Consider the following 10,000-nt stretch of genomic DNA (forward strand, 5'->3'; position numbering starts at 1 on the left):
GGTACCTGTGGAATCAACTGTATGCATTTGGGTGAAAGTTCGTGGGTTTGGTGTAGTGAAAGAGAACAAGTAGCTTCAGTTACTGAACAGGGCAAGTATACCTAGGAAATCGAGATTGGGATCCCATTGATCCAGCGGAAGCAACGGCTAGGGCATGGACAATAACAGATCCGGAGGTAGACCTTCTACTAAAGTGGAGTCACCACCATATACTGAAAAAGAAGGTAGCAGCTACAGAATCCAGTTGATAACAAGAAGTCTCACTTTACTGGCTGGGAGTTCTACTTTCTACAATCGAGCATAAGCCCTCTTCTACTTGCCTTTCTCCCGTAGTAGCTTCACGTCCTCCCTTTCCTTTTGTATGGTACTAAAACGGAAAAGTGGATGCCCAGATATTGAGGAGTTCTTCCTTCAGATAGAAGCTGGTAATCCAAGCTATCTTGGAGTTTTCTTTTTCAAAAAAAAAGAAAAAGCGTCCCCCGCGAAAGTCAAAAAGGAAGAGCCTAAAATCATGCCCTTTTTCGAGCTTTCTGATAGCCCCTTTCTCGTATTTCAACCCTTACTAAATTAGCAGGGATGTCTCCATGCAGGCGCTAGGAGGGATGTCTCGCTCATCAGCCAGCTCGACGGTTCTATCAGTCAGTCAGAAAGAGAGATAAGTAACGGTAATGGTAGGCCTTACGGAGGTGTTAGGTGGAGGCGTTGATGCTGTACGTGCTGTTGTCGATGATAGTAAGGTGTTGCTGCTTTCTTAGAATCAGTAGCTCAGCCTGCCAATAACGAATTGTTTCGAGTCACGAATAGGAAATCAAGGGAGGTAAGCAGCTCATCAAATAGCAGAATTCTTGGTTTCTTTATGAAATGACTTCGACGAAGGCGATATAGCTAGTGAGTCCATACGTCTTTTGCCCTGGCATTTCGAAACGGCTTTTGCTATGGAATTGAGAAGATCGGCTCAAGATCACGCTGAACAGCAAAGGAATCACAGCAATCAAGCCCGCTTCTTTTTGAGTTATCCAATTAATTGAACCAAGCGGGACAAAAGCAAAGAGCTAGTATGAGTCTCCTGCTCTTAAAAGGTGTGGATTAGCTGCTCCGACCTTGAATCGTATCTCGGCCGGTTAACGATGCTAGTAACTCAAATCTAGGACTAGGAAGAAGAGCCAGGAAGAGACCTCTTTCTTGTTCTGTTGTTCGAGGAATTGCTTCAAGGGAAGGAAAGGAAGCAGGGAAGCTAGCTATTGAGTTTCCAACTTTTGGGCGGATAGCATTAATAAGAAGTCGTTAGACCGACCGATTCTTCGAATTAGGAATTCGATACATTGATTATAGCGACTTCTGATAGCAATTCACTAGTGCCAAGGAGCGGGTATCGAGAATCAGGGGAACAGCTAGAAAAGGGAAGAAATCCGCCTAGACTGGAGGGTTCTGTCTTCGAGTTCATCTCGGTTCTTGTTTGAGATTATAGTAGCGACTGCTGTACTTTCCATTCCAGATTTCCTATCCAATGAACGACTGACGGTTCTTTGATGCTGTCTTAGTAACAGAAAACTCGCTTTCCGGCTGCCTTCCATCCCGGCTAAGCAACCCCTCGAAGAGCGGCTGAGGCTAGTCCTACCTGTTCTTCGGTCGAGTTACAGAAAGTCAACCCCCGATTGTCGATAATGACATGTGAGAAATGCGGTGATATCCGCTGCCTGCGCCCATTGATTTCCATCCCGATGTACATATTTTATTGTTTGGGTTAGCAACAACCCCTCGAAAGACAGGAAAAGCATCTGTTCCCTAACGAGTCCCGTATTCGAGCTCGTTTCGATCGTTCTTGCTTTTGTGTTTTCGTAGCTCATGTTGATAATTCCTTAGAATCAGTTCCGGATGCCTTAGAAGAATCAACCTAGAGAATGACCGGTTATTAATGCGGGTATTGCTTTTGAGACAGATTTCCTATCCAATTAGGCACTTCCTTTGCTTTTAGATCTGAGTTTCAACCATAAGGGTATCCTAAACCTTGCATGTTTTTTAAACTTGTTCAATTCCTTGGATAGATCCCGGTATCTGTGGACAGAGAAGGAAAAGGAATGCCTCTGGTTCTCCCGCCAAGTATCCAACTTTAGCCCTCACTCTCTTAATTATGAGTTACTCTTTGAACCCCGGGGAGGTGGTAAATCCCAAACCACATGCTGAGGCTACGGGTTGAACCAGGAGAAGCATTCACCTAAGGATGGATAAAACACATCCTGCCTGCAGGATACCACGTCCAACCTGCCAGGTTCCCTATGACTATGAAGTAAGGTATAGGTTGTTTCCAACAACAACCAGAGAGACTTCATTTCTGGGGAAGAACATTGAGTCTTCCGAATAGCAACCTATAAAAAGAAAAAAATTGAAAACTTGAAATGATGAGTTCAGTTAAGAATCTCTTTTCCGCATTAACTGGTAGTAAATATAGTCATTCAAATCTCTCTGTTAGAAAACATCAGCGGTTTCGGCATTGGTAAGCATTCCTTTAGCAAGCCCCGTAGCTCGAAAGAAAGAAAAAAAGCTGGCAAGGGACTCACTTATGAAACATAGTTGAAAGATGTTTTTATTTTGGATCATTGTTAAGTGGTAAGGATAATGACAAGCTGGCTCTCGGAAGTAACTACAGCGTACATGTATGATGAGAATGACAATAAAAAAATAAAATAAAGAAAATGGCTAACAATATGAAAATGTTTCAAGATCTAATGTATAGTACTACATCTTTTGAAAAGAAAGAAATATTCTACCGGTAATAACCAATGAAGACTTGGGCCTATCAAGCCTGCTTTCCTCGATGAAAGCCCACAGAAGGGCCAAAAACTTAAACCCATCATCAAAGCAAGCCCAAGTCTTCATTTGTAGGACTTTCTTTGATGGTTCATGTAAGCTTGGGTCTTTCATTCGGGCCCTCTTGGGGCACCCTGTGGGCCAATGCGTATAAGCTTGGGCTTTATTAACGTGGCTCATTTGACGACTCAGTACATGGATGTCACGAGTCCATTGGCATAGAATATGGAATCTTTTCCACGTAAGCTGGTTGTACAAAGCTTGTTTGTTCATATAGGCAGTGTGATTTGGGGATCTTTTGTTTGCTCCGCAAGGTAGCCAGAGCCAGCCAGTTTTTCACTAAATAGGCATAAGAGTATTTGAACTGCAGAAAAGTAGTGCGGAGAACTAGTCAGAATTGGGCCTGCCATCCAATTCGTGACGTGGATGATCCGCCGAATCCATTGCTGACTTCACCACGATCGATTAGGTGAAACGGTTCTGCAAAGTTTGTTTGTTCATACAGGCAGCGTGGTTATAGTAGTTGCCAGCCATGCAATTCGTACTGCATGGCGAGATTCCTCTACCACTCTATAAATGGAGGCTCGATAAGTGTCTTCACTTCATCAAATTCAAATCAAAGAAATTGAGTACTTGCACGTATGGCTATGGATGCTGCAAACAGGCTTTCTGCAATTGCTGCCGAAATGGGGCAACTGCAAAATGAGATTGAAGAGCGCCGTAGAGTGCTAAACCTCTTTTTTAGGAGTGTGAGAACACTGGATCCCACCTGGAAAGAAGCGCGCATTCGCGCTGCCAGAGAGCGTATCGAGGATTTGGAGGGGAGGCAGCAAGCGCTGCGGGCGGAGCAGCAAGCACTCATAGTGCAGGCTGTCACCCACGGGCACCGGGGAGACTAGAAGAGTCCGTCGACTCTTTTTCTTTTTAGAAGGTTTCAATAAGTGTCTGTAGACGCAAAGTAGGGTGTTTTAATGCATTTCTTTGGCTTTGTTTAGTAGAGATCTACTCCGATGCTTACTGGAGTCCTATTTATGCTAACTATCTTAGTTTGGTTTTCTTTTGTATGTTTGCATGTATGGGAACCCTAGTAAAAAATGTTTACTACTTATGCTTTTAGAAAAAGAAAGACTTCTTCGTGCTGAAAATTGAGTTCTTTCCTTTTTTTCTTTCTATAGTGGAGATAGTCGCACGTAATGACAGACATATTATGAAATTGTGGTAAGAACGGGTTTCGTTCTAGTGCCCGATAAGAATATTCCAAAGCTTTTGTATGTTATCCGTTACAGATACAGAACCGTACGTGAGATTTTCATCTCATACGGCTCCTCCCTTATGTGCATAATGAAAAGCAAATCATATATCTAATAAATAATAAGAAGCTTTCAATATTCTAATTATAAATTTAGTGGTAGTGGGGCTAGTGTTTTTACAAGAAATCTCTAGCCTGCGAAAGATCTTTTTCTTTTTTTTAGTATCAAGCTGTTGATACTAGATAAAAGGTAACTCCAAAAATTGATTTGTCCCCAACGCCCCTTAATTTAAAGGAATTATAAACTTAAAAAGTTTTTTATGGTTCTACGGGTATCCAAAGTACGAACGAGATGGATGTTTGTTGTCCCAACCATTCTTTTGAATCCCGATCCCGATAAGGAAAGGGGGTAATTTCTAACAAAGTTTTAGTTTTTTCCTAGGCGTAGTGCTTCTTTTCTTCTTCTTCTATGCCGCCTATTGGTACTAGTGCAGTAGAGTTGGCCTACAATAAATAATCCATAGGTGTAACCTCAATACTAAAATCGACAATTGAAGCATCTAAGGCTGCATTAATCGGGAATACACGACAGAAGGTTTATTTACAAACCTCCCTGAAACTGAAACAAACTATCAACCAGGGCTGAATCCTCAAATAAGAAAGGAAGAAGGAGAATCAACTGATACAGGTAGGTGATTTGGTATATAACCAAAGGAAGAGCAGAGGGAAAAAACTCCTTTGCCAAAGAATCTTTTCATCCTAATTGTTTTCTTCGGTTCGTATTGTTGAATCGAAAGCAAGATTGACTGCGAACTCACTCAAGGGTTATAGGTTTTCTAATTGTTTCCTGCCCTGTGCTTTCCCGTCCTTCCTTTGAATCGATGGCATAATCAGTCTAGTACTGACGCGTGGTCTTACAAAAGCCTATGTGACTGACTTGCCATTGCCAACCGTACGCCGCGTCCTGATCCTCACGTAGCCGTAGGTCTCTCGTTCCTTTTCTCACTCGTCGATGGAACCTCACCCTCAGGCTCCAAAATAGTCGTTCTTACGCTTCCGGGGGTCTCCCTCTCTACAGTGGGGTTCTGTTTGAAGTTATGATTTAGACAACGAGTCATAGGTCTTTCTTTTATTCCCTTGGCTATTAATCACCAAGAAAAAGGCTATTCATTAGCAACAAAAAGAGTAAGACAGGGCGCAGCACTCCTGCAGTTAGAAGAAGAGCGCGGCCGCATGAAAGATTGACTGTGATGCTACGTGCATACACTGATCACTACGGAGAAGAGAAAAGATGTCATAAAGCATAGGGGAAAGCAAACATCGGCTTCCCCAAAAAACCATTGATTGGGATCGATATAACAGAGTGTGCTCGATAGTCATCACTATTATGTCCCCGAATGGAATGTATGTCACCTTTTTTCTTTCCCTTTTAGACCAACCTGCCGCGTATAGTTTAGTCGTCTCTCGAGGGTTGATTCTCCAGTTTCGGATGCGGGAAGAAGCCCTAATCTTCGAGTCAGGAGATACCTTGAGAACAGTGAAAGCAGAATCCTATTTTATTTAGTTTAGAAGAAAGAAGGCTGTCTCGTCCCTTCCCATTGTAATTGTAGGAGGGAAAGTAAAAGGAGTGATTTACAACCACCCTGCCCCTAGCCCTACCATGGAAGAAAGATATAGCCCTATAACCTGGTTTTCAGCAGATCTAGAATCTACTGCCCCTCTTTCAACAAACTTGCTTGCTATCCCAGCGCGTCTATCCTTAGTTTTCGTGTCTAGCAAGCGAGAAAACGTAACGCGCTAACGAACGCACTTACGTAGTAACCCCTACGCTTGCTGCTGGCGCTACCTTGGATACGCCAACCCAGCGAGTAAGGGAGTGAGTCTGCCCAAAGAAGCTCTTAAGAAGCGGAGTTTCACTCGACAAAAAAGGTTTGGACTGAAACCATTCTCAGACGGAATCGACTGACTTCTAGTTGCATCGGATCTAGAGATCTGTTGCCAGTTCCGATAGAAGGAAAGGAGTAAGGTTTAGGCTTTACCCAATAGTTGTTGAACTCGAGGTTGGTAATCAACTGAAGCTGCTCAGTCTTCTAGCATAGCGGAGTGAGATATATCGAAGAATGAACTTAGCCTTCAACCACGGGGTCCTTTAGGCAGCCGATTGCCCGTTTGCTTCCACTGACTTACGTCGTGAACATTTCTCCAACCCGTCAATGAAATGAAGAGAAGGGCTTTCCTCTTCGATCCCATCCTATGAGCCCTGCGAGCTCACGAGTCGTCAGTGATGGTCAGTCACTCGGAGGATTTTATCGACCGGCCTGAACTAACCGGAACGCAGCGATGAAAGGCAAAGACTAGTGTTTAGCATATAGCTAAGAGAAGACGGGGTTGTCTCTGTTACAATTAGTCCTGACTTTCCTGAAAGCTTAGTGAGGAAAATCCTCGACAGAGAGGAAGTTTTTCTTTTCATGAGAGTGACCTTTCAAAGAGACTTTTTGCGATAAGGCCCTTCTTAAAGGGATGGCTCACTCTCCTTTAAAGGTGTCCCTGCTGCACTCTAAGGATGGCATATGATTAACTAGCGCAGGAGAGAGAGTGAGCCTTGGCTTTGGCATTTCCTCGCTCAATCTCATATCAGTCAGTCGTCTTACTGTTGTCGAATAAGCTCTTAGGCAGCTATCGAATGGAGTGTGGGAAAGCGAGTAGAGGAGACCCCACCCCATTCTCTTACCCTTTAGGGGAAAGAATCATTGTTCCCCCAGCTGAAGACTCACCTTAAAAATCCGTCGTGTTGCCTGTCTCTTTCTGCAATGAGTTTAGTGCCGAGATTTCCTACTCATCCGTTAGAGAGAGTGGAACTTTACTGTTCCTCGGTAGGGCTAAAGGGAGGGTGCTGGTGTTACACAACACCGCACACGAAAGCGAAGCCAGGCCTACAGCTTTCAAAGAGGGGTGAAATCAAATCCAGTTCAAAGGAAGAGCTCACAAAGACGTGGCCAAATGAGCTACCCAACAGATGACGCCATAATAAGATCTTTCTGGTACGGCAGGTTCCAATGAAGAAGAAGAGCTCAAGTCTGTCCTATGTCCTATCATCGGGCCGTAAAGCCCTCACTCCGCAAGCACTTTGATGAATCTTCTATCAGGTTTGATTTCGACCCTGATGAACCTGGCACCTTTCTTCCAGAAAGCCCCCACGGAGCGGTAACGAAAAGGCATTGGATGGGATGACTCTATCTATGGGCCCAAATGCCACTCTATTATATACGCAACCTCACTCCAGTAGCCGTCGTAGTTGAGGACAGAGCAGAGCAAGAGGACCTTGCCAATGTCTTTACCTTAAAAAAGCTGAGGCCCCAGTCCAATCGAACAAAGGCGCTAGCCAGTGTATTATAAGGGTAGTGTACTTTTTTTCCTTTTCGACAACAAGTTCTTCTTCGGCCCAGCAGCGCCAATTAAGGTTGAGTACTAGAGGATTGTGAGAGAATCTAAGTTGACTCATCCCATACCGGGCGGATCCTATCTCTTGTTATCCCTATTTCTCGGAATCTTTGAAGAAAAGAATCTCCTCAAAGCAGTTGATCCATTTTCCACCTCACCATTAGCCACTTCATTAGGGTCCCCCGCAAAAAAGCCATGGAAAATAATGCACTCTTTCCATTTCAGAAAGAGACTCCCACAAATCATAGCAACAAGCCGGATTAGTGAAAACTCTGTCAAGCCTCGCCCAAACAAAGCCCCCACTCTTGCTTATTCGACCAGGTTTTCTGCCGCAGTCAATGATGCCACAATCATTAATCATTGCATTGAATTCCTACAAAGATACAAGATTTGGAGGTCTGCCACCAAGTTTTTCAGACACATCTGAAATGGCGTTAAAATCACCCGCAACCCTCCATGGACCTTGTATGTCTTAGGACAGTAATGGAAGTTTTTCCCAAAGAATTGAATGGAGCACTTTGCATAAAGAAAGGTAAGCCTTACCAGATCAGAATTAAGGAAGCTGGTGTCGACTGTGATACACTGTTCAAAGGCGTCGACAAGCACTACATTCACTTCATGATTCCAACAGATCCATCTTTTATCATCTGCCTCTTGATTTGCCAATGAAAAGTGGAAACCAATTCTGTTGGAGAATTACTGAATCTTATTAGCATGGTAAAGAGGTTCAAGAATAGCAATCAACGATATATTATACTACACCTTCTTTATTTTCTATTTTATGTTGCCTATGCCTCTGATATTTCACAAGAGATTATTAATCATGGCTAACAATGGAAGAAGTTTAAGAAGAACGAGCCAACGCTCTAGTAATCCTTCTGGAGCTCTTAAAGTTCGATTCTTGTACTTTTACAGATGTATCTGGCTGCTCTCCTTGTAGGATTCAGAAGCTTTCTATTTCTGGGCACAGTCAGTGTTCTTGAATATCGAAGCATAAGACTTTATAGAAGAATTCCTGAAAAAAAAAAATTCCTGCAAAGCAAAGAAGTGTTTGCTTCTCTCATAGGTTCAGAGTCCTATAAGTATCCCTTAGTCTGAGCAGCTTGTTCCTTTGGAACGTTAGCATCATATCTTTGGATTTAAGTCAAACAAGGGATATATTAGACTCCATCTTGTTTATGAGTTCATGATCAGGCTGAGAGAAAATAGGCATAATAGCATAGCCTGAATACTAGAATTATCAACATTGGAATTGTTAGCAGCCAAAGATGAGTCAATGGCATCTACTATTACCTGATGAGAAGAATCCACCCTCAACTGAGAATCATGAGAAGCAGTACTGGTTGAAGGATCGGCAGAAATCTGTATGTGCTGAGAAGTCTTTTTATTATTTATTAAAATAAAAAGATTCTGCTCCGTCTGATTGTCCGCAGTCTTTTTTGGAAGATTATATGTATTCTCAAAAGATGATTGGATGGTCTTGCCCGTTGGCCTGTAGACTTGACGTGGGGGAGCTTTTCCTCCTTGACCTTGTGAAGATTTTTTCCTATAGGCATTAGAGTTAGGAGCTGACGGCTGCTGGTTGGGCTTCTCTTTGTTGGCTGCATCAGTTGTACTTGACTTTTTCGAACGAAGTTTGAAGTTTTACTTTGAATAACCTTGTTTGGAACAAGACGTGCAATATCGTTCCGTGGGGTCTTTCTCATAGACGATTTTATGCCATCTTCCTTCGTTTTTCCCATGCCTAACCAGACCCTATTAGGTTAGGCTTTTTCTTCAGAAGATCCACCTCAACGCATACCCTTGCGACACCGGGTCGAGATGGGGGTCGGACCATCCGATTAATAGCACTTTGCCTACTACGTTAGCAATAGTAGTAGTCTTGAAAAAAAAAGATCGGAAGATTCGGAAACGGAATCCACATATTAACGAATCTGAAGAGATAATCTTTGATGTACGTTGCATCTTTCAACCAAAGCTTAATGGTTTCTTCTGGAAATGTTGGAATAGATCTCAGAGTAAAAAATTTGTACATTTGAGTAATGCAAACAATCCTTTTTTTGGAGCTGACGCTCTTTTTTTTGTTGGTTCATAGTCCACACGGGGTTCTGGTCTTTTTACTTTATGTTCCGGATAAAATTGATCCCTCGATCAAGTCCTAACTAGAAATCTCTTAAGAAAAGACGAGAAATCGTTTGGATTCGAGGCGAAAGCCTTCCCCGCCGTTACGGAGTTCTTCTGCTCTAATCTCCGAAATCGAAGGACTTCATACGGGCTGAGGACTTAGTATTGATTCATGCAAAGATGCTCCTCTAAAGCTGGAATAAGGGATTGCCCACTTCACCGCCCCGAAGAGCAGTGGCTCTGTTGTTTTGCGCGCCTACGGAGAGAGACTCAAAAAGTACCGACGCTCAATCGAAAGAAAGATAAATCCACTATATGCTTAACTCATGCCCCAGGAATCCCGGGGGTACGAACTAATTTTTTACTGGAGGGAAGGCT

The sequence above is a fragment of the mitochondrial genome of Lactuca saligna (assembly GCF_052625555.1).
Source record: "Lactuca saligna strain CGN5271 mitochondrion, complete genome".
NCBI classification, from domain to species: Eukaryota; Viridiplantae; Streptophyta; class Magnoliopsida; order Asterales; family Asteraceae; genus Lactuca; species Lactuca saligna.